This window comes from Arachis hypogaea, chromosome 12, assembly GCF_003086295.3.
Source record: "Arachis hypogaea cultivar Tifrunner chromosome 12, arahy.Tifrunner.gnm2.J5K5, whole genome shotgun sequence".
In the NCBI taxonomy this organism is placed as follows: Eukaryota; Viridiplantae; Streptophyta; class Magnoliopsida; order Fabales; family Fabaceae; genus Arachis; species Arachis hypogaea.
The window spans coordinates 15,513,242-15,539,446 of NC_092047.1; the positions used below are offsets into that span (position 1 = coordinate 15,513,242).

The window sequence follows — 26,205 nt, forward strand, 5'->3', positions numbered from 1 at the left end:
TGTCTGATGCCTTAACGTTAAATTTATTAAAGATTAACATTCAAAAGATTTTCCGCATCCAGGAGTCGAACCTGGAAATTCATTCACTCTCTTAAGGAATTGACCAAAGTTTTATACTACTGCGGACATTTTAGTAAAATTTATAAACGATTAATATTCAAAAATTTTCCGCAGCCAGGAGTTAAACCCGGAAATTCATTTACTCTCTTAATGAATTGACCAAAGTTTTATACTACTGCGGACATTAAAGTTGTTGTGTACTTAGCTTACAAATAATAATTTATTAACTTAGTTGTTGTGTGATGTGTAACACCCTAACTACCAAAGTTCACACTTCCGGCTGCGCGACTCTGATAGCTCGGACATTACGACGACACTTATACTACTTAATACTAAAATATGAGCATGTTTAAAACTTTAAACCACAATACCGCTCCCAAAAATACTTTTGTTCGATAACGTACCTCCATAAATACCATTCAACTTACAACAACTCATAAAGAGTACATCCATATATATACATAAATATATATTAATAATATTACAAACATAATCCAATACAATTCCTATCCCTCTTACAGATTATATCAAGATAAAGGCGATGGTGCAGTAAATCATAACTAAAACAATACAGAGCATCACAACAACAATTAAATAAGTTCTTCGTAACTTCTGCGCCCATATCCTGAAAGGGGAAAATGTAGGGGGGTGAGAACATCATCCTCGAAAGGGTTCTCAGTAGAGGGTTTTTGGGAATTACTGTAATAGGATACTTGAAGATAAACCGTAATAGTGATTAATAACCGTCTCATGCCTCTTTTCAAAAACATCGGTTTACAATAAAAGTAAAGTCGGAAATCTTTTCTGAAAGAGGAACCATTCAATTCTCAAAAACTCAAATGTCTTTCAAAACGGTTTATCTATGCTGAAACAAAATAGCATTTCATATTTTATTCCAAATCAGAAACATAAAACTAAAATCAACCATTGGTTCATCTCATTCCAACCACGGCCCTAGACCCAAACAATCCAACCACGGCCCTAGGCCCAAACAATCCAACCATCAACCAAATCACCACAATCCAACAGAGTCCCAGTTGCAAACACAGATAGGAAGTTCAAGCACAAACAACAGTTACAGCAAGTAGAACAATTAGCAGTTAATCATATAGACAAACCAAGTACAATATGCACACCCAAACAATGTCACATAGATGCATATGATGCATGCCTGTCCCTAGTGGCTGATGATATCATCTGTCGGTTATATAGCCAACCCGACACGTCCTGGTAGCTAACCATGGACAGAAACACCCATCGCGGAGCAAGTAGGTTTGAGCTACAACCCCATTGCTACTACCCGCTCAACCCAGAGCCAGTGGAATAACCACTACTGCGGCTACTACCCAGGCGGGTGTTTAACAGCTCAACCTGGAGCGAGTGGAATCACCACTACTACCGCTACTACCCAGGCGTCACAGTCTCTGACCTGGAGCAAGTGGGACGAACCACAACCCTTGCTACTACCCAGGTATCTCAAGCATATATTCATTCAGTCCCAGCCATGGATCAACATCCATCTTAGCCATCCAGCTTAAATTCATAATTCATAGTCAGCCATACGGCCCATAACTCATTCGGCAATCAGCCATAAATCAATATCATACATAGCCATTCCGGCTCACGGTTCAATCCAGAACCAGCCAATATTCATAATCATACACAGCCATTCCGGCCCATAACAAAACAGCACTTCCACCATTCAACATCATCAAATTCATAAAACCGGCATTTTAGCCACAAATCACTTTTCTCAAGCCATTTCACTTTGAAATCAAACTTCAACTCTTTTTAGCCTTGGCTTTTAGAAATCTCGTTTCTCAAATCATCTCAGGCTCATAAGCCAAATTTACTCAAAGTGAGTTCCCTTTTTAAAACAAAGCCGCTCTCGGCATCCTCTTTCCGAAACTTCCAAAACCATGGAAAGTTAAAGATTCATTTTGGGAACATTCAAAATCACCCATCCCACAATGGGATTTTATAACAAAGTTTTTCGGCAGAGTCCCAAGTCTTTAGGGGAGAATAGCATAACTCATTTTGCCAAATTCATTTAAAATCATTAAACGTTGGCTTTCCGATTTGAGTAATAAAATAGGATCTAAGCCGAACCGAGTCACGTAATCATTTACTTCTTTCAAAGCCGTTTCCTTTACTTAGGCAAAACCAGCTTCAACCCCCATGATAAATTCTAAAGCGTTTCAACTGTTCAAAATTGTTTTAGTCTTGCAAAAGTTCAGAGTTCAAAGTGTACTTAAAACCTTTCTCAAAACATTTCAAAATAAAACTTGTCAATAGACATTCAGGTTCTTTCAAAGTCATTGAAACTTCTTTAATTGAAACCCCCAAGTCAAATTCAAAGGCATAAACCCTTTTCGCATTCAAACAGCTTTAAAACACAAGTTTCATCTAAATAACTTTCTCTTGAAAGAGATACAATACCTTTCTTAAGAAGCAAGACTAAATCACAATTTCATCTTTACTAACTCATTTCGAAAGCATGAATCATCCTTTTCTTGATAATTCAAATAAAATAGCAGAAATCTTTAACTCATCATTTTCCAGACAACATTTCAATAAAGACTCGGATTTTATAGAAATTTCGGCAGCACCTCCCCTAAAACTTGGACTTTTGCCACCCGGTTCGGGTCCCAACTAAACCGTTTCTCATTCCTTTTCAACAGCTCAAATCCAGAAATCAATTCAAAAGCAAGCTAAATCCAACAGTCGCCTCAGTGGCATATCTCAAAGAAACCATTTCAAAAAATCAACTCAATACCAACCGATTTAACTCATTTCTAAAGCTTTAAAGAATCGGTTCAATAATAAATCATTTATCAAAACCAAATCAATTAAAGCAACCCAGGCTGAATTTCAAAAGTATTCTATCTTTCACATCATCAAAATAATTGACTCCATTCAAACCAATCCTCAACGGATTAAACTCATTTAAAATCTTTAAAGAATCAACTTCAAACATTACATTTCACAAGCCACACAACAATTCAGCCAAACCAACATCCATAGTCATTCGAGTCAATCAAATAATACATAAGGCAGATACAATCACCAAATACACAATATCTCACATCAGTACCCATATGTAATAATTCTAATAATAAACTATAGTTTTCGGAAAGCGCCCCTACCTCAAAACGTAATTCTATAATCCAAACGCCTCATCAAGCCCATTTCTGCCTCAACCCGAACTGACGGCAACCAAAACCTCAACTCCCAGCCACATTCACAATAACCATAGCAACACTAATTGCAACATACAACAACCAGAACTCAATCGTATAGCGATTAATGCCACAAACCTCAGCGTATGATAACAGGACAGTAACTAAAGGGCTTTCAAATCAAAATGCTTACTGAACCGAAGAAGGAACGGTTGAACCGAAACAGTGGCGGTCTCCGAACCGGTTCGGCGGCAACCCAGCAGTCAGCCCCTAGCAGCAGCGGCGATCTGAACCACACGCAGCGACGATGAAGTTCCAGGAAACTCAACAGAAGGGAAACTCAACTTAAAAGCCTTACCGACAGCCTTTTCCGGCGACGACAGCAGGGTCTCAAGCAGCAGAGGCTCAGCCCGGAGCTCCGGCGGTGATTCCGGAAGTGACAGAACCACTCCAGGCGGTCAAAACACAGGGGCACAGCTTTCTCTTCCGACCACGACACCTGCGGCGGCCTGAATCCTTTTCCGGCGACAGTGAGAACCCCAACAGCGCGGCGCGGTTCAGTCTGCTCCATAGCACAGCAGCAACCGAGCCTCCAACTCGCGTCGTCCTCTCTCCCACGACGCTCACTCACGATGAACCAGGGAAGCAGAAGCGGAGCTCCATCGTGCTTTTCGTTCGGAGCTGGCAAGGATGATGGCGCGGTGACCCCGACGGCAACTGGGCGCAGCTCGCAGCTCCGTGGGTGGCGGCGACGCGATGAGTTCCTCTTCTCCTCTTCTCTGCGCGACACGACTCTGACTGCGGACTCCAAGGCGGCGCGACGGCGGTGGTGAGGCCTGACGCACCGGCGACGCTCCTCCCTCCCCTCTTCCTTCCTTCCTTCTCCGTGTATCCCTCACCCCACTTCCCTTTCTGTTTCTATTTCCGTTGGAGGGGTTTTGGCTGGCAACGCGTTTCAAACCTTGGGGGAAAGAACGGCGCTGGGTAGGGGTCAAGTGGCTAGGGTTTCAGGGTTAGCTTTTAGAGTAAAAATTAGGGTTAAGGGCATTATGGTAATTTCACATAAAATTGGGAATAATATAGTAATTGAAATCCAAATTAAGTCCAACACTAATTGTATATAGGAAATACAATTTGCTCATCAATTTCACAAATTATTTTCAATAAAATGTCCAAATCAAATAATTAGAAGTAATATACTTAATTTCTTCATTTTCCAAAATAGCAGTAATAATATTTAAAATATTACTTATCTAATCCAAATCATATAAAATCCTTATTATTTCATAACTATCAACCTTATACTTTAAATATAGAAAATAATCCAATAATTATAAAATTGGATAATAATCATAACTTATCTCAAATCCAATAAATCAAAACTTGCCTTAATTATCTTTAATAAAATAATTTCTGAAATTGAGGCTGTAAATAACTATATGATTTGAGACTTGATCATAAAAAGACTTTTCAAAGTCCTGGGTCTTACATTCTACCCACCTTATAAAAATTTTTGCCCTCGAAAATTGATACAAAATGAAAGAAATTCCATAACAGTTCACCTTTGAACACATTTAAGGAAGAAGCAAAAATATCTCAAAATATAATCATATATACGATTTTCAAATACTTTGATTGTCATATGCATAAGGGTGCAAAGGTAGGAGTGTGATTGCAAAGCAAACGTTACAAGGTAGGCTCAATGCACAAGGTCACATAATCTCAAGACTTTTACAAAAACTTGAGGTAACAAAATAGGGTGCAAACCAAGATAGGCGTTCACAAAACAAGGCGGTATCAATGTGACATAAAGGCTACCAAAACAGGTTGGTAATAAAACAACGGCCACAACGTTTGCCAACAAATCTCGTTCTTACTTCAGAACCTCAACCTCCCAACTCCACCAATCATTTTACAACCTCATGGCCAATCATAAGCCTAACAACCGCAAACCCGTTAGCAAGGAACAAAACATCCACAACTCATAACATGGTACACCTACCGTTTCACCTTCCATATACACATATCACGTCTTAAAGAACTAACGCATCGTGTTACTACGTCTACAAATCGCACGTGATATCAAAATAATTCTCGAGTCTACTCAGAAGGATACAAGATTTAAAAAGGAGAGTCAAATATCAAGGATAATACTCATAGATTCGAGAGAATGTATCCAATCCCCGGATAGACAAAGATGTCCAAGCAAAGGAGTTTGCTAGAAATAAATCGATTGACAACTCCAAAGAAAACACTTGGATCCAAGAAATCCAATAGGACCAATCAGAAGAGAACCAGTGCCTTAGTTCGAAACAAATTCAAGTTGAGTCGAAGAAGTAGGAGGTTTACAAAAAGGAATATCAAACCCAAGACAAAGCTCACAAAACTCAAGAGCAAGATTAAAAGTACTTCCAAATACATTGTTCATAAAGGAACCGAAACTTGCGGAAAAACCACTTCGCAATCTAAAAGAAAGGTTAATTAACAACATCCTTCAAGAGAGTAACAAAAGCATAATCGTGGCTTTGCTTTAATGCAAGTTCATGTTGAAATAGATTTTGTCGAGTTCTAAAAACAAGGTGCACACGGGTTTGGCTAAAGGCTAAAATATTTCTTCAAATATTTTAGAAAGATAATTAGATGCACAACTTAACCAAAAGCAGTTCATAAAACTCGGGAGAGAAATCAAAGGCTTGTTCAAAAATTCTCAAAGTTCATATTCAAACAAGCGTGTATAACATTCGTAGCAAGGATGAAAGAGAAAATTAAACTCCTTTTAGAAAAGAAACTCCAAGGTAAAAATTTGCACACAATCTGGTAAGGAAATAAGTGGTGTGTTACAAACAAACCGGTTTCCACTAAACAAGGAAGCTTTCCAAAATTTCATTTAAAAGGGGGCATGCCAACTTTAAATTAATTTCGTCAAAATTGGACAATGGTTTTAATCTCAATCAAACAACAGAAAATAAATTCCGTTTAATATTTCGTCAAAGAGAATTCGAAACTTCTTTAAAAGGTTCAAAACAAAACTCCAAAAGTGTTCTTGAAATCACCATCTCGGAAGAACATTCAAGAAGTTTAAGATGTACTAAAAAGGAGTCAAGCCTTGCAAGAAAGGATCTTAATTTAAAGTAGTTCAAACAAGATCCACTAGACATGAAACATCAAACAAGTTTTAAATTGATCCAAAAGAATACAAAAGTCATAGAAAAAGACAACTCAATCATTTGTAATTTTTCAATGATAAATCTTTAACTAAAAACTCTTGTAGAGATAATGGGAGAATAAACAATGCACTATCTTGAAACGAATCAAACTGACCCACATAAGGATGAGATTCACAAGAGGGAACAAACCAAGATCAATGGTAATGTTCACAAGATGTAAAAGATTAGTTAAAAACAAAATCACGTATGACATTCATAGAGGTGAAAAGCTTAAGAAGGAACCAGTCCGTTCATAAGAAGAAAGCTATGAATCCAACATTTTCAAAAGAACAACAATGGCATAAACCATGTAGTATGCTAAACCAAACTCAATTCAAAATAGTTAAGTAAAGCTTATCAAACGAAACTCAACCGGAATAAAAGCGAAAAATCCTTTCTTTCCAGTATTTCGGAAAATATCCAAATACACAATCAAATAAAGATGTCCATTGGAACTATAGTAAAATTACTAGAAGGTCAAAATTTACTTTTAAAGTAAGTGCAATTGCGTAAACCAGTAAAAGTACAGGCAAGGTATTAGAAAGAAATAGTTGTTAAACTGTATAAATAATTTCAAAGTCTCATATATAGAAAAGTATATATCTAATCAACAGCAATTTATAAAATCTTAAAATTGGCTGTGATCACTGTCAAGTAAGAGAAAAACTGAATCAACAATTTCTCAAAGAATGGACTCAGAACCCGGAGTTAAAAGTCATAGCACATTAAGACAGGTTCAAGGCTATATCAAAGAATACTTGAATCAAGAAGAACTCAAACAGAGGAAGATAGATGCAACAAGGATCTTAAACCAGCATATGCACTTAAGGTCAAACAAGAATGCATATGGATAGAGGAATAGAGTGAAGACATCAAATTACTTTTCAAAAGGTCTAGCAAACAAGAACTTCAAGTTAGGATATGAAAGAACATGTCGACTCGAACAGAATTCAAGACACACAACTGAATAGCCTCGAGAAGTAGTTTCCAACTTTTCCAAAACCCGCGATTCGCCTTACTCAAAACTAGGATTTCATCTATGATAACCCATCAGTGCTTTCATATACATACTTCACTAGTATTAAGCCGGCCGAACTTAATATCAGGAACTATGCAATGCAAGACTAACAGCGTTAATCAATAGACCGTCATGTGCATAAAGCTCTAATTCTCGTCATTCGACAAGACCTAATACATGACAAAAGCTCAGAGTATGCAACTGAAGCATAGTCAGTCCATTCCTCAGGCTTTACAGGAAGAACTGCTCTGATACCATAATGTAACACCCTAACTACCAAAGTTCACACTTCCGGCTGCGCGACTCTGATAGCTCGGACATTACGACGACACTTATACTACTTAATACTAAAATATGAGCCTGTTTAAAACTTTAAACCACAATACCGCTCCCAAAAATACTTTCGTTCGATAACGTACCTCCATAAATACCATTCAACTTACAACAACTCATAAAGAGTACATCCATATATATACATAAATATATATAAATAATATTACAAACATAATCCAATACAATTCCTATCCCTCTTACAGATTATATCAAGATAAAGGCGAGGGTGCAGTAAATCATAACTAAAACAATACAGAGCATCACAACAATAATTAAATAAGCTCTTCGTAACTTCTGCGCCCATATCCTGAAAGGGGAAAATGTAGGGGGGTGAGAACATCATCCTCGAAAGGGTTCTCAGTAGAGGGTTTTTGGGAATTACTGTAATAGGATACTTGAAGATAAACCGTACCAGTGATTAATAACCGTCTCATGCCTCTTTTCAAAAACATCGGTTTACAATAAAAGTAAAGTCGAAAATCTTTTCTGAAAGAGGAACCATTCAATTCTCAAAAACTCAAAAGTCTTTCAAAACGGTTTATCTATGCTGAAACAAAATAGCATTTCATATTTTATTCCAAATCAGAAACATAAAACTGAAATCAACCATCGGTTCATCTCATTCCAACCACGGCCCTAGACCCAAACAATCCAACCACGGCCCTAGGCCCAAACAATCCAACCATCAACCAAATCACCACAATCCAACAGAGTCCCAGTTGCAAACACAGATAGGAAGTTCAAGCACAAACAACAGTTACAGCAAGTAGAACAATTAGCAGTTAATCATATAGACAAACCAAGTACAATATGCACACCCAAACAATGTCACATAGATGCATATGATGCATGCCTATCCCTAGTGGCTGATGATATCATCTGTCGGTTATATAGCCAACCCGACACGTCCTGGTAGCTAACCATGGACAGAAACACCCATCGCGGAGCAAGTAGGTTTGAGCTACAACCCCATTGCTACTACCCGCTCAACCCAGAGCCAGTGGAATAACCACTACTGCGACTACTACCCAGGCGGGTGTTTAACAGCTCAACCTGGAGCGAGTGGAATCACCACTACTACCGCTACTACCCAGGCGTCACAGTCTCTGACCTGGAGCAAGTGGGACGAACCACAACCCTTGCTACTACCCAGGTATCTCAAGCATATATTCATTCAGTCCCAGCCATGGATCAACATCCATCTTAGCCATCCGGCTTAAATTCATAATTCATAGTCAGCCATACGGCCCATAACTCATTCGGCAATCAGCCATAAATCAATATCATACATAGCCATTCCGGCTCACGGTTCAATCCAGAACCAGCCAATATTCATAATCATACACAGCCATTCCGGCCCATAACAAAATAGCACTTCCACCATTCAACATCATCAAATTCATAAAACCGGCATTTTAGCCACAAATCACTTTTCTCAAGCTATTTCACTTTGAAATCAAACTTCAACTCTTTTTAGCCTTGGCTTTTAGAAATCTCGTTTCTCAAATCATCTCAGGCTCATAAGCCAAATTTACTCAAAGTGAGTTCCCTTTTTAAAACAAAGCCGCTCTCGGCATCCTCTTTCCGAAACTTCCAAAACCATGGAAAGTTAAAGATTCATTTTGGGAACATTCAAAATCACCCATCCCACAATGGGATTTTATAACAAAGTTTTTCGGCAGAGTCCCAAGTCTTTAGGGGAGAATAGCATAACTCATTTCGCCAAATTCATTTAAAATCATTAAACCTTGGCTTTCCGATTTGAGTAATAAAATAGGATCTAAGCCGAACCGAGTCACGTAATCATTTACTTCTTTCAAAGCCGTTTCCTTTACTTAGGCAAAACCAGCTTCAACCCCCATGATAAATTCTAAAGCGTTTCAACTGTTCAAAATTGTTTTAGTCTTGCAAAAGTTCAAAGTTCAAAGTGTACTTAAAACCTTTCTCAAAACATTTCAAAATAAAACTTGTCAATAGACATTCAGGTTCTTTCAAAGTCATTGAAACTTCTTTAATTGAAACCCCCAAGTCAAATTCAAAGGCATAAACCCTTTTCGCATTCAAACAGCTTTAAAACACAAGTTTCATCTAAATAACTTTCTCTTGAAAGAGATACAATACCTTTCTTAAGAAGCAAGACTAAATCACAATTTCATCTTTACTAACTCATTTCGAAAGCATGAATCATCCTTTTCTTGATAATTCAAATAAAATAGCAGAAATCTTTAACTCATCATTTTCCAGACAACATTTCAATAAAGACTCGGATTTTATAGAAATTTCGGCAGCACCTCCCCTAAAACTTGGACTTTTGCCACCCGGTTCGGGTCCCAACTAAACCGTTTCTCATTCCTTTTCAACAGCTCAAATCCAGAAATCAATTCAAAAGCAAGCTAAATCCAACAGTCGCCTCAGTGGCATATCTCAAGGAAACCATTTCAAAAATCAACTCAATACCAACTGATTTAACTCATTTCTAAAGCTTTAAAGAATCGGTTCAACAATAAATCATTTATCAAAACCAAATCAATTAAAGCAACCCAGGCTGAATTTCAAAAGTATTCTATCTTTCACATCATCAAAATAATTGACTCCATTCAAATTAATCCTCAACGGATTAAACTCATTTCAAATCTTTAAAGAATCAACTTCAAACATTACATTTCACAAGCCACACAACAATTCAGCCAAACCAACATCCATAGTCATTCGAGTCAATCAAATAATACATAAGGCAGATACAATCACCAAATACACAATATCTCACATCAGTACCCATATGTAATAATTCCAATAATAAACTATAGTTTTCGGAAAGCGCCCCTACCTCAAAACGCAATTCCATAATCCAAATGCCTCATCAAGCCCATTTCCGCCTCAACCCGAACTGACGGCAACCAAAACCTCAGCTCCCAGCCACGTTCACAATAACCATAGCAACACTAATCGCAACATACAACAACCAGAACTCAATCGTATAGCGATTAATGCCACAAACCTCAGCGTATGATAACAGGACAGTAACTAAAGGGCTTTCAAATCGAAACGCTTACCGAACCAAAGAAGGAACGGTTGAACCGAAACAGCGGCGGTCTCCGAAACGGTTCGGCGGCAACCCGGCAGTCAGCCCCAAGCAGCAGCGGCGATCTGAACCACACGCAGCGACGATGAAGTTCCAAGAAACTCAACAGAAGGGAAACTCAACTTAAAAGCCTTACCGGCAGCCTTTTCCGGTGACGACAGCAGGTCTCAAGTGGCAGAGGCTCAGCCCGGAGCTCCGGCGGTGATCCCGAAAGTGACAGAACCACTCCAGGTGGTCAAAACACAGGGGCACAGCTTTCTCTTCCGACCGCGACACCTGCGGCGGCCTGAATCCTTTTCCGGCAACGGTGAGAACCCCAACAGCACGGCGCGGTTCAGTCTGCACCATAGCACAGCAGCAACCGAGCCTCCAACTCGCGTCGTCCTCTCTCCCACGACGCTCACTCATGGCAAACCAGGGAAGCAGAAGCGGAGCTCCATCGTGCTTCTCGTTCGGAGCCGGCAAGGACGATGGCGCGGTGACCCCGACGGCAACTGGGCGCAGCTCGCAGCTCCGTGGGTGGCGGCGACACGATGAGTTCCTCTTCTCCTCTTCTCTGCGCGACATGACTCTGACTGCGGACTCCAAGGTGGCGGGACAGCGGTGGTGAGGCCAGACGCACCGGCGACGCTCCTCCCTCCCCTCTTCCTTCCTTCCTTCTCCGTGTATCCCTCACCCCACTTCCCTTTCTGTTTCTATTTCCGTTGGAGGGGTTTTGGCTGGCAACGCGTTTCAAACCTTGGGGGAAAGAACGGCGCTGGCTAGGGGTCAAGTGGCTAGGGTTTCAGGGTTAGCTTTTAGAGTAAAAATTAGGGTTAAGGGCATTATGGTAATTTCACATAAAATTGGGAATAATATAATAATTGAAACCCAAATTAAGTCCAACACTAATTGTATATAGGAAATACAATTTGCTCATCAATTTCACAAATTATTTTCAATAAAATGTCCAAATCAAATAATTAGAAGTAATATACTTAATTTCTTCATTTTCCAAAATAGCAGTAATAATATTTAAAATATTACTTATCTAATCCAAATCATATAAAATCCTTATTATTTCATAACTATCAACCTTATACTTTAAATATAGAAAATAATCCAATAATTATAAAATTGGATAATAATCATAACTTATCTCAAATCCAATAAATCAAAACTTGCCTTAATTATCTTTAATAAAATAATTTCTGAAATTGAGGCTGTAAATAACTATATGATTTGAGACTTGATCATAAAAAGACTTTTCAAAGTCCTGGGTCTTACATGATGCCTTAAGGTTAAAATTTTGCCTTGACATTAAATTTAGTAAAATTTAAAAAAGATTAATATTCAAAAAATTTTCCGCATCCAGGAGTCGAACCCGGAAATTCATTCACTCTCTTAATGAATTGACCAAAGTGTTATACTACTGCGGACATTAAAATTGTTGTGTACTTAGCTTACAAATAATAATTTATTAACTTAGTTGTTGTGTGATGGCTTAACGTTAAATTTTCGCCTTGACGTTAAATTTAGTAAAATTTAAAAAATATTAATTTGCAAAAAATTTTCCGCAGCCAGGAGTCAAACTCGGAAATTCATTCACTCTCTTAATGAATTGACCAAAGTTTTATACTACTATGGACGTTAAAGTTGTTGTGTACTTAACTTACAAATAATAATTTATTAACTTAGTTTTTGTCTGATGCCTTAACGTTAAATTTAGTAAAATTTATAAAAGATTAACATTCAAAAGATTTTCCGCAACCAGGAGTCGAACCTGGAAATTCATTCACTCTCTTAAGGAATCGACCAAAGTGTTATACTACTGCGGACATTTTAGTAAAATTTATAAAGGATTAATATTCAAAAATTTTCCGCAGCCAGGAGTTAAACCCAGAAATTCATTCACTCTCTTAATGAATTGACCAAAGTTTTATACTACTGCGGAAATTAAAGTTGTTGTGTACTTAACTTACAAATAAAAATTTATTAACTTAGTTGTTGTGTGACGCCTTAACGTTAAATTTTTGTCTTGACGTTAAATTTAGTAAAATTTAATAAAGATTAATTTTCAAAAAATTTTCCGCAGCCAGGAGTCAAACCCGGAAATTCATTCACTCTCTTATTGAATTGACCAAAGTTTTATACTACAGCGGACATTAAAGTTGTTGTGTACTTAACTTAGAAATAATAATTTATTAACTTAGTTTTTGTCAGATGCCTTAACGTTAAATTTAGTAAAATTTATAATAGATTATCATTCAAAATATTTTCCGCAACCAGGAGTCGAACTCAGAAATTCATTCACTCTCTTAAGGAATTGAGCAAAGTTTTATACTATTGCGGACATTAAAGTTGTTGTGTACTTAACTTACAAATAATAATTTATTAACTTAGTTGTTGTGTGATGGCTTAACGTTAAATTTTCACTTTGACCTTAAATTTAGTAAAATTTAAAAAAGATTAATTTTCAAAATATTTTCCGCAGCCAGGAGTCAAACCTGAAAATTCATTCACTCTCGTATTGAAATGACCAAAGTTTTATACTACTGAGGACATTAAATTTGTTGTGTACTTAACTTACAAATAATAATTTATTAACTTAGTTTTTGTCTGATGCCTTAACGTTAAATTTAGTAAAATTTATAAAAGATTAACATTCAAAAGAATTTTCGCAACCAGGAGTCGAACCTGGAAATTCATTCACTCTCTTAAGGAATTGACCAAAGTTTAATACTACTGCGGACATTTTAGTAAAATTTATAAAAGATTAATATTCAAAAAATTTTCCGCAACCAGGAGTCTAACTCGGAAATACATTCACTCTCTTAATGAATTGACCAAAGTTTTATATTACCGCGGACATTAAAGTTGTTGTGTACTTAAATTACAAATAATACTTTATTAACTTAGTTTTTGTCTAATGCCTTAACGTTAAATTTAGTAAAATTTATAATAGATTAACATTCAAAATATTTTCCGCAACCAGGAGTCGAACCCGGAAATTCATTCACTCTCTTAAGGAATTGGCCAAAGTTTTATACTACTGCAAACATTAAAGTTGTTGTGTACTTAACTTACAAATAATAATTTATTAACTTAGTTGTTGTGTGATGGCTTAATGTTAAATTTTTGCCTTGACGTTAAATTTAGTAATATTTAAAAAAGATTAATATTCAAAAAATTTTCCGCAGCCAAGAGTCGAACCCAGAAATTCATTCACTCTCTTAATGAATTGACCAATGTTTTATACTACTGCGGACATTAAAGTTGTTGTGTTCTTAGCTTACAAATAATAATTTATTAACTTAGTTGTTGTGTGATGCCTTAACGTTAAAATTTTGCCTTGACTTTAAATTTAGTAAAATTTAAAAAAGATTAATATTCAAAAAATTTTCCGCAGCCAGGAGTCGAACCCGGAAATTCATTCACTCTCTTAATGAATTGACCAAACTTTTATACTACTGCGGACATTAAAATTGTTGTGCACTTAGCTTACAAATAATAATTTATTAACTTAGTTGTTGTGTGATGCCTTAACGTTAAATTTTTGCCTTGACATTAAATTTAGTAAAATTTAAAAAAGATTATTTTTCAAAAAATTTTCCGCAGCCAGGAGACGAACCCAAAAATTCATTCAGTCTCGTATTGAATTGACTAAAGTTTTATACTACTGCGGACATTAAAGTTGTTGTGTACTTCACTTACAAATAATAATTTATTAACTTAGTTCTTGTCTGATGCCTTAACGTTAAATTTAGTAAAATTTATAAAAGATTAACATTCAAAAGATTTTCCGCAACCAAGTGTCGAACCTGGAAATTCATTCACTCTCTTAAGGAATTGACCAAAGTTTTATACTACTGCGGACATTAAAGTTGTTGTGTTCTTAGCTTACAAATAATAATTTATTAACTTAGTTGTTGTGTGATGGCTTAACGTTAAATTTTTGCCTTGACGTTAAATTTAGTAATATTTAAAAAAGATTAATATTCAAAAAATTTTCCGCAGCCAAGAGTCAAACCCGGAAATTCATTCACTCTCTTAATGAATTGACCAAAGTTTTATACTACTGCGGACATTAAAGTTGTTGTGTTCTTAGCTTACAAATAATAATTTATTAACTTTGTTGTTGTGTGATGCCTTAACGTTAAAATTTTGCCTTGACGTTAAATTTAGTAAAATTTAAAAAAGATTAATATTCAAAAAATTTTCCGCAGCCAGGAGTCGAACCCGGAAATTCATTCACTCTCTTAATGAATTGACCAAAGTTTTATACTACTGCGGACATTAAAATTGTTGTGTACTTAGCTTACAAATAATAATTTATTAACTTAGTTGTTGTGTGATGCCTTAACGTTAAATTTTTGCCTTGACGTTAAATTTAGTAAAATTTAAAAAAGATTAATTTTCAAAAAATTTTCCGCAGCCAGGAGACGAACTTGAAAATTCATTCACTCTCGTATTGAATTGACCAAAGTCTTATACTACTGCGGACATTAAAGTTGTTGTGTACTTAACTTACAAATAATAATTTATTAACTTAGTTCTTGTCTGATGCCTTAACGTTAAATTTAGTAAAATTTATAAAAGATTAACATTCAAAAGATTTTCCGCAACCAGGTGTCGAACCTGGAAATTCATTCACTCTCTTAAGGAATTGACCAAAGTTTTATACTACTGCGGACATTAAAGTTGTTGTGTTCTTAGGTTACAAATAATAATTTATTAACTTAGTTGTTGTGTGATGGCTTAACGTTAAATTTTTGCCTTGACGTTAAATGTAAGACCCAAGACCTTTGAAAAAGGGCTATTATTAGCTAATTTCAAATTCAGTGTTTCTGTAGCCTTAATTTTGGAAATTTCCTTATTAAAGAAAATTAAAGCAAGTTTTGATTTATTGAATTTGAGATAAGTTATGGTTATTATCCAATTTTACAATTATTGGATTATTTTCTATATTTAAATCATATAGTTGGTAGTTGTGAAATAATAAGGATTTTTATATGATTCGGATTAAATAATTAATATTTTAAATATTAATACTGTTACTTTGGAAAATAAAGGGTTTAATTATATTATTTCTAATTATTTTGATTTGGACATTTTATTGAAAATAAAGTTTGAGATTGATGAGTAAATAGTATTTTTATACATTATTATTGTTGGGTTAGAATTTATTTCCAATTACTATATTATTCCCAATTTTAAGTAAAATTACTAAAATTCCCCTAACCCTAAGTTTCAAAAATGAAACCCTAATCCTATACCCAGCAGCCACCATCTTTCTTCTCCCCTTAGCAGCTGCAACCCCTCCTTCCCAAACAGATACACACGCATAGCTTTCCTCACCTAGCAGCAAACAACACATTTTCCCACTTTCTCCAATTCAATATGCAACAACAGTAGGAGAAGATAACAAGAGAAATGGACCAGAGAGAGAGGATGAGTTGCGGATGAAGAGAGGAGGAGAGGAAGGAGATTCGCGCCGGCGTGCTGGGCTCCACCGCCGCCGTCGCGTCGTCGCCGTCAGCACTGCGGGATGCCATCCGCGTCGCTGTCGCTGAAGCTTCGCGCCGCTGTCCAACCGCCGTGCCTCGCTGTCAGTTGCTGCTCATCCTCATCGCGACCAAAGGGGAGCGCGAGACCGAGGGAGAGAGAGAAAGCGTGGAGTTGGCGTCGCGTGGAGAGGGACTCGCCGCTCCTTCCCACTGCCGCCGAGCTGCCATTGTCGACGCGTGTCACCGCGGCTGAGGGTGTCGCCACCACCAAACCCTGGCCGAAGATTCTTCCGCTGCACGCAAGAGGAAGAGGAGCGATGAGGCAGAACGCGTCCTCGCCGGAGTTCTTGAGCGCCGCCGTCGCTCGTGCCTCCTCCCGCCGCCAAATCTGCTCCCACTTCTGGGTTCTGGAATCTGACCCGGACGCCGCTGCCACCATCCGAGCTCGCTGCTGCTGATGATGGTAAGCCCAAACTGCCGCCGGCAAAAGGGGATCAGGCCGCCGCAGGTGTCGCTGCCGGAGAAGGGAGCTGCATCTCTGTGATTCCGACCGCCAGGACTGGTTCTGTGACGTTAGGGACCACTGCCGGAGCTGCTGGCTACTCCTGCCGTTGCCGAAAAAGTATGCGGGTAAGGGTTTTAAATTGCGGTTTCTGTCCTTTTTGGATTTCGGAAAGAGTATTGACACTGCGTGGTTGTACAGCTGCTATTATCAGAAATTCGGGCCGCCGCCATTATTCAGAATTTATTAACGTTGCCGCTGCCGAGTCGATTTGGAGTTGCGGCTATTTCGTTTCGTTAATCTAGTGAGTATCTCTATTTCGAAAGCCTCGCGTTAGTACCTTGTTGTGCTTGGTTAATGAATATGAATTTTGATAACGTGGGGTCGAGTCCTGATTATTGTATGTTGCGATTAGTGTTGCTATGGTTATTGCGAAAGTGGCTGGGAGCTGAGGTCTTGGTTGCCGTCAGTTCGGGTTGAGGCGTAAAGGACTCTGTGAGACGTTTGGGTTATGGAATTTGCGTTTTGAGGTAGGGGCGCTTTCCAAAAACTACAGTATATTATTGGAATTATTACATATGGGTACTGATGTGAGATATTGTGTATTTGGTGATTGTATCTGCCTTATGTATTATTTGATTGACTCGAATGACTATGGATGTTGGTTTGGCTGAATTATTGTGCGGCTTGTGAAATGTAATATTTGAAGTTGACTCTTTAAAGATTTGAAATGAGTTTAATCCGTTGAGAATCGGTTTGAATTGAGTCAATTATTTTGATGATGTGAAAGATAGAATACTTTTAAAATTCAGCCTGGGTTGCTTTAATTGATTTGGTTTTGATAAATGATTTATTGCTGAACCGATTCTTTAAAGCTTTAGAAATCAGTTAAATCGGTTGATATTGAGTTGATTTTTGAAATGGTTTCCTTGAGATATGCCACTGAGGTGACTGTTGGATTTAGCTTGCTTTTGAATTGATTTCTGGTTTTGAGCTGTTGAAAAGGAATGAGAAACAATTTAGTTGGGACTCGAACCGGGTGGCAAAAGTCCAAGTTTTAGGGGAGGTGCTGCCGAAATTTCTATAAAAATCCGAGTCTTTATTGAAATGTTGTCTGGCAAATGATGAGTTAAAGACTTCTACTATTTTATTTGAATTATCAGGAAAAGGATGATTCATGCTTTCGAAATGAGTTAGTAAAGAGGAAATTGTGATTTAGTCTTGCTTCTTAAGAAAGGCATTGTATCTCTTTCATGAGGAAGTTATTTAGATGAAACTTGTGTTTTAAAGCTGTTTGAATGTAAAAAGGGTTTATGCCTTTGAATTTGACTTGGGGGTTTCAATTAAAGAAGTTTTAATGATTTTGAAAGGACCTGAATGTCTCTTGACAAGTTTCATTTTGAAATGTTTTGAGAAAGGTTTTAAGTACTCTTTGAATTCTGAATTCTTGCAAGACTAAAACAATTTTGAACAGTTGAAACGTTCTAGAATTTATCATGGGGGTTGAAGTTGGTTTTGCCTAAGTAAAGGAAACGGCTTTGAAAGAAGTAAATGATTACATGACTCGGTTTGGCTTAGATCCTATTTTATTACTCAAATCGGAAAGCCAATGTTTTAATGATTTTAAATGAATTTGGTGAAATGAGTTATGTTATTCTCCCCTAAAGACTTGGGACTCTGCCGAGAAACTTTTGTTATGAAATCCCATTGTTGTATGGGTGATTTTGAATACTTTGAAATAAATCCTTAACTTGCCATGGTTTTGGAAGTTTTGGAAAGAGGATGCCGAGAGTGGCATTGTTTTAAAAGGGGAATTTACCTTGAGTAAAAGTGGCTTATGAGCCTGAGATGATTTGAGAAATCAGATCTTTAAAGCCAAGGCTGAAAAGAGTTGAAACTTGATTTCAAAGTGAAATGAATTGAGAAAATGATTTATGGCTTAAATGCCGATTTCATAAATCTGATGATTTTGAATGGTGGAAGTGCTGTTTTATTATGAGCCGGAATGGCTATGTATGATTATGAATATTGACTGGTTCTGGATTGAGCCGTGAGCCAGAATGGCTGTGTGTGATTATCAATATTGGCTGGTTCTGGACTGAACCGTAAGCCGGATGGCTGAGATGGATGTTGATCCATGGATGAGAATGAATGCATGTATATGCTGAATTATTGATAATTGTGATTTTTGCACTTCCACTATTAGAGATGAGGGTTTCCCTGGGTAGTAGCAATGGCTAGCCACCATGTGCTCCAGGTTGAGACTCGAAGCTCTGTTAACCCAATATCGTAAGTGTGGCCGGGCACTGTGAAAGGCCCGGATGAGCTCGCCCCCATAAATATTCACCAGTGATGGTGATGGATAAATATTCACCAGTGAGGGTGATGGATATGGATCATGATTATGATCAAGTTTATGATGAGTATAACTGAGTTGGGGATGCACGACAGAGGGATAGTCCAATGGTTAGCTACCAGGACTTGTCGGGTTGGCTCTATAACCGACAGATGATATCATCAGCCACTAGGGACAGGCATGCATCATATGCATTTATGTGACATTGTTCGGGTGTGTATATTATACTTGGTTTGCCTATGTGACTAATTGCTAATTGTTCTACTTGCAATAACTGTTTGTTTGTGCTTGCATCCTTCTATTTGTGTTTGCTACTGGGACTCTGTTGGACTGTGGTGATTGGTTGCTGGTTGGATTGTTTGGGTTTAGGGCCGTGGTTGGAATGAGGTGAACCGATGGTTGATTTCACTTTTGTGTTTCTGGTTTGGAATAAAATTATGAAAGGCTATTTTGGTTCCGCATAGATAAACCGTTTTGAAAGGCTTTTGAGTTTTTGAGAATTGAACGGTTCTTCTTTCAGAAAAGATTTCCGACTTTACTTTTATTGTAAACCGTTGTTTTTGAAAAGAGGCATAAGACGGTTATGAATCACTGGTGCGGTTATCTTCACGTATCCTATTACAGTAATTCCCAAAAACCCTCTACTGAGAACCCTTTCGAGGATGATGTTCTCACCCCCCTACATTTTTCCCCTTTCAGGATATGGCGCAGAAGTTACGAAGAGTTTATTTAGAGTTGTTGAGATGCTCTGAATTGTTTTAGTTATGATTTATTGTACCCTCGCCTTTATCTTGATATATTCTGTAAGAGGGATAGGAATTGTATTGGTTAATGTTTGTAATAATATTTATATATATGTATGTATATATATATGGATGTACTCTCTATGTGTTTCTGTAAGTTGTATGGTATGTATGGATGTACGCTGTATAGCAAAGGTATTTTTGGGAGCGGTTTTGCGGTTTAAAGTTTTAAACAGGCTCATATTTTAGTATTAAATAGTATAAGTGTCGTCGTAATGTCCGAGCTATCAGAGTCGCGCAGCCGAAAGTGTGAGCTTTGGTAGTTAGGGTGTTACATTACGGTATCAGAGCAGTTCTTCCTGTAGAGCCTGAGGAATGGACTAACTATGCTTCAGTTGCATACTCTGAGCGTTTGTCATGTATTAGGTCTTGTCGAATGACGAGAATTAGAGCTTTATGCACATGACGATCTATTGATTAACGTTGTTAGTCTTGCATTGCATAATTCCTGATATTAAGTTTGGCCGGCTTAATACTAGTGAATTATGTATATGGAAGCACTGATGGGTTATCATAGATGAAATGCGAGTTTTGAGTAAAGTGAATCGCGGGTTTTGGGGGAACGTTAGAAACTTTTTCTCGAGGCTATTCAGTTGTGTGTCTTGAATTCTGTTCGAGTCGACCTGTTCTTTCATATCCTAACTTGAAGTTCTTGTTTGGTACTCCTCTTGAAAAGTAATTTGATGTTTCCACTCTATTTCTCTATTCATATGCATTCTTGTTTGACCTCAGTTGCATATGCTTGTTTGGAATCCTTGATGCATCTGTCTTCCTCTGTTTGAGTTCTTCTTGATTCAAGTATTCTTTGATATAGTCTTGAACTTGTCTTAATGTGCTGTGACCTTTAACTCCGGGTTCCGTGTTCATTCTTAGAGAACTTGTTGATTCAGTTTTCCTCTTATTTGACAGTGATTATAGCTAATTTTGAGATTTTTATAAAAATTTCTGTTGATTAGATACATACTTATCTATATATGAACTTTGAAGATTTCTTATATAGTTTAACAATTATTTACTCCTAATACCTCGACTGTACTTTTACTGGTTTATAGAACTGCACCTACTTAAAATACAAGTTGACTTTCTAGTAACTTTACTATAGTTCCAATGGACATCTTCATTTGATTATGTATTTGGATATTTTTCAAAATTTTGGAAAGGAAAGATTTTTCACTTTTATCCCGGTTGAGTTTCATTTGATAAGCTTTACCTAACTTATTTTGTATTGAGTTTGATTTAGCATGCTATATGGTTTGTGCCATGGTTGTTCTTTTGAAAGTGTTGGACTCATAGCTTTCTTCCTATGAACAGGCTAAATTCTCTATTTAACCTTTCATCCCTATGGATGTCATACTTTACTTTATTTTTGACTAATCTTTTACATTTTGTGAACATTACCATTGATCTTGGTTTGTCCTCTCTTGTGAATCTCATCCTTACGAGGGTCAGTTTAATTCGTTTCAAGTTAGTGCATTGTTTATTTTCCCATTATTTCTACAAGAGTTTTTAGTCAAAGATTTATCGTTGAGAAATTACAAATGATTGAGTGATCTTTTTCTATGACTTTTGTATTCTTTTGGGATCAATTGAAAGCTTATTTGATGACTCATGCCTAGTGAATCTTGTTTGAACTACTTTGGTTTAAGATCCTTTCTTGTATGGCTTGACTCCTTTTCAAGTACATCCTAATCTTCTTGAATATCGTTGTGAGATGGTGATTTCAAGTATACTTTTGGAGTCTTGTTTTGAATTTTATAAAGCAGATTGAACTCTCTTTGAAGAAGTTCCAAATCGAAATTATTTTTCAGTTGCTTGGTTATAATTGAAATCATTGTTCAATTTTTGACGAAATTGTTTTAAAGTTGCCATGCGCTATTTTAAATGAAGTTTTGAAAAGCTTCCTTGTTTAGTGGAAATCGGTTCGTTTGTAACGCACCACTTATTTCCTTTACCAAATTGTAAGCAAATTTTTACTTCGGAGTTTCTTTTCTAAAAAGAGTTTAACTTCCTCTTTCGTACTTGCTATAAATGTTATACATGCTTGTTTGAATATGAAATTTTGAGAATTTTGAACAAGCATTTGATTACTTCTGAGTTTTTATGAACTGCTTTTGGTTAAGTTGTGCATCTAATTATCTTTCTAAAATATTTGAGGAAATATTTTAACTCTTAGCCAAAGTTGTGTGCATTTGTTTTTGGAACTCTACAAAATCTACTTCAACATGAAATTGTATTGAAGTAAAGCCACATTTATGCTTTTGTTACTCTCTCGAAGGATATTTGTTGCTTAACTTTTCTTTTAGACTGCGAGGTGATTTTCCTGCAAGTTTTTGATTCTTTTAAGAACAATGTATTCAGAAGTATTTTTAATCATGCCCTTGAGTTTTGTGAGCTTTGCCTTGGGTTTGAGATATTCTCTTTTGTGAACCTCATACTTCTTCGACTCAACTTCAATTTGTTCAAACTGATGCAATGATTTTCTTCTTATTGATTCTATTGAACTTCTTCGATCCAAGGGTCATCTTTGAAGTTGTCAATTGAATTGAGTCTAGCAAGCTTCATTGCTTGAGTGTCCTTGTTTATCTGGATCTGGATACATTCTCCCAAATCTTTGAGTACTATCCTTGACATTTGACTCTCCTTTCTAAAGTCTTGTATCCTTCTGAGTAGACTCGAGAATTATTTTGATATCACGTGCAATCTGTAGATGTAGTAACGCGATGCGTTAGTTCTTTAAGACGTGATATGTGCATACGAAAGTTGAAACGATAGGTGTACAACGTTATGAGTTGTGGGTGTTTTGTTCCTTGCGAACGGGTTTGCGGTTGTCAGGCTTGTGATCGAGTATGGGGATTGTAAAGTGCTTGATGGAGTTGGAAAGTTGAAACTTTGAGGTTGATATGAGATTAGTGTGCGGATGTTAAGCACGTCGTTTTAACCCCATCATATTTTATAGCCTTGATGCTTTGCCCTTCTATCACATGATTGACCCATGTTATCTTTTGCATTGAGCCTACCTTGTAACGTTTGCTTTGCAATCACACTCCTACCTTTGCACCCTTATGCATATGACAATCAAAGTATTTGAAAATCATATATATGTTTATATGATGAGATATTTTTGCTTCTTCCTTAAATGTGTTCAAGGGTGAACTGTTATGAAATTTCTTTCGTTTTGTATCAATTTTTGAGGGCAAAAATTTTTATAAGGTGGGTAGAATGTAAGACCCAAGACCTTTGAAAAAGGGCTATTATTAGCTAATTTCAAATTCAGTGTTTCTGTAGCCTTAATTTCGGAAATTTCCTTATTAAAGAAAATTAAAGCAAGTTTTGATTTATTGAATTTGAGATAAGTTATGGTTATTATCCAATTTTACAATTATTGGATTATTTTCTATATTTAAATCATATAGTTGGTAGTTGTGAAATAATAAAGATTTTTATATGATTCGGATTAAATAATTAATATTTTAAATATTAATACTGTTACTTTGGAAAATAAAGAGTTTAATTATATTATTTCTAATTATTTTGATTTGGACATTTTATTGAAAATAAAGTGTGAGATTGATGAGTAAATAGTATTTTTATACATTATTATTGTTGGGTTAGAATTTATTTCCAATTACTATATTATTCCCAATTTTAAGTAAAATTACTAAAATGCCCCTAACCCTAAGTTTCAAAAATGAAACCCTAATCCTATACCCAGCAGCCACTATCTTTCTTCTCCCCTCAGCAGCTACAACCCCTCCTTCCCAAACAGATACACACGCATAGCTTTCCTCACCTAGCAGCAAACAACACATTTTCCCCCTTTCTCCAATTCAATATGCAACAATAGTAAGAGAAGGAAACAAGAGAAATGGACCAGAGAGAGAGAGGATGACTTGCGGATGAAGAGAGGAGGAGAGGAAGGAGATTCGCGCCGGCGTGCTGGGCTCCACCGCTGCCGTCGCGTCGTCGCCGTTAGCACTGCGGGATGCCATCCGCGTCGCTGTCGCTGAAGCTTCGCGCCGCTGTCCAACCGCCGTGCCTCGGCGTCAGTTGCTGCTCATCCTCATCGCGACCAAAGGGGAGCGCGAGACCGAGGGAGAGAGAGAAAGCGTGGAGTTGGCGTCGCGCGGAGAGGACTCGCCGCTCCTTCCCACCGCCGCCGAGCTGCCATTGTCGACGCGTGTCACCGCGGCTGAGGGTGTCGCCACCACCAAACCCTGGCCGAAGATTCTTCCGCTGCGCACGAGAGGAAGAGGAGCGATGAGGCAGAACGCGTCCTCGCCGGAGTTCTTGAGCGCCGCCGTTGCTCGTGCCTCCTCCCGCCGCCAAATCTGCTCCCACTTCTGGGTTCTGGAATCTGACCCGGACGCCGCTGCCACCATCCGAGCTCGTTGCTGCTGATGATGGTAAGCCCAAACTGCCGCTGGCAAAAGGGGATCAGGTCGCCGCAGGTGTCGCTGCCGGAGAAGGGAGCTGCATCTCTGTGATTCCGACCGCAAGGAGTGGTTCTGTGACGTTAGGGACCACTGCCGGAGCTGCTGGCTACTCCTGCCGTTGCCGAAAAAGTATGCGGGTAAGGGTTTTAAATTGCGGTTTCTGTCCTTTTTGGATTTCGGAAAGAGTATTGACACTGCGTAGTTGTACAGCTGCTATTATCAGAAATTCGGGCCGCCGCCATTATTCAGAATTTATTAACGGAGCCGCTGCCGAGTCGATTTGGAGTTAAGGCTATTTCGTTTCGTTAATCTAGTGAGTATCTCTATTTCGAAAGCCTCGCGTTAGTACCTTGTTGTGCTTGGTTAATGAATATGAGTTTTGATAACGTGGGGTCGAGTCCTGATTATTGTATGTTGCGATTAGTGTTGCTATGGTTATTGCGAAAGTGGCTGGGAGCTGAGGTCTTGGTTGCCATCAGTTCGGGTTGAGGCGTAAAGGACTCTGTGAGACGTTTGGGTTATGGAATTTGCGTTTTGAGGTAGGGGCGCTTTCCAAAAACTACAGTATATTATTGGAATTATTACATATGGGTACTGATGTGAGATATTGTGTATTTGGTGATTGTATCTGCCTTATGTATTATTTGATTGACTCGAATGACTATGGATGTTGGTTTGGATGAATTATTGTGCGGCTTGTGAAATGTAATATTTGAAGTTGACTCTTTAAAGATTTGAAATGAGTTTAATCCGTTGAGGATCGGTTTGAATTGAGTCAATTATTTTGATGATGTGAAAGATAGAATACTTTTAAAATTCAGCCTGGGTTGCTTTAATTGATTTGGTTTTGATAAATGATTTATTGCTGAACCGATTCTTTAAAGCTTTAGAAATCAGTTAAATCGGTTGATATTGAGTTGATTTTTGAAATGGTTTCCTTGAGATATGCCACTGAGGCGACTGTTGGATTTAGCTTGCTTTTGAATTGATTTCTGGTTTTGAGCTGCTGAAAAGGAATGAGAAACAATTTAGTTGGGACCCGAACCGGGTGGCAAAAGTCCAAGTTTTAGGGGAGGTGCTGCCGAAATTTCTATAAAAATCCGAGTCTTTATTGAAATGTTGTCTGGCAAATGATGAGTTAAAGACTTCTACTATTTTATTTGAATTATCACGAAAAGGATGATTCATGCTTTCGAAATGAGTTAGTAAAGAGGAAATTGTGATTTAGTCTTGCTTCTTAAGAAAGGCATTGTATCTCTTTCATGAGGAAGTTATTTAGATGAAACTTGTGTTTTAAAGCTGTTTGAATGTAAAAAGGGTTTATGCCTTTGAATTTGACTTGGGGGTTTCAATTAAAGAAGTTTTAATGATTTTGAAAGGACCTGAATGTCTCTTGACAAGTTTCATTTTGAAATGTTTTGAGAAAGGTTTTAAGTACTCTTTGAATTCTGAATTCTTGCAAGACTAAAACAATTTTGAACAGTTGAAACGTTCTAGAATTTATCATGGGGGTTGAAGTTGGTTTTGCCTAAGTAAAGGAAACGGCTTTGAAAGAAGTAAATGATTACATGACTCGGTTTGGCTTAGATCCTATTTTATTACTCAAATCGGAAAGCCAATGTTTTAATGATCTTAAATGAATTTGGCGAAATGAGTTATGTTATTCTCCCCTAAAGACTTGGGACTCTGCCGAGAAACTTTTGTTATGAAATCCCATTGTTGTATGGGTGATTTTGAATACTTTGAA

The 26,205-nt window shown here is 37.4% G+C and overlaps 1 long non-coding RNA gene across 1 annotated transcript; it reads right to left on the minus strand.

Annotated features, from left to right (window-relative positions):
- Window positions 1-446: 446 nt before the first annotated feature.
- On the minus strand, window positions 447-4,241 carry LOC112726987 (uncharacterized). The gene is made up of 4 exons (XR_003165519.3): window positions 3,598-4,241; window positions 3,433-3,526; window positions 3,207-3,321; window positions 447-685 (listed from the first exon to the last, which is right to left on the minus strand). It is a non-coding gene; the product is annotated as an uncharacterized lncRNA (long non-coding RNA).
- Between the last annotated feature and the right edge of the window lie 21,964 nt (window positions 4,242-26,205).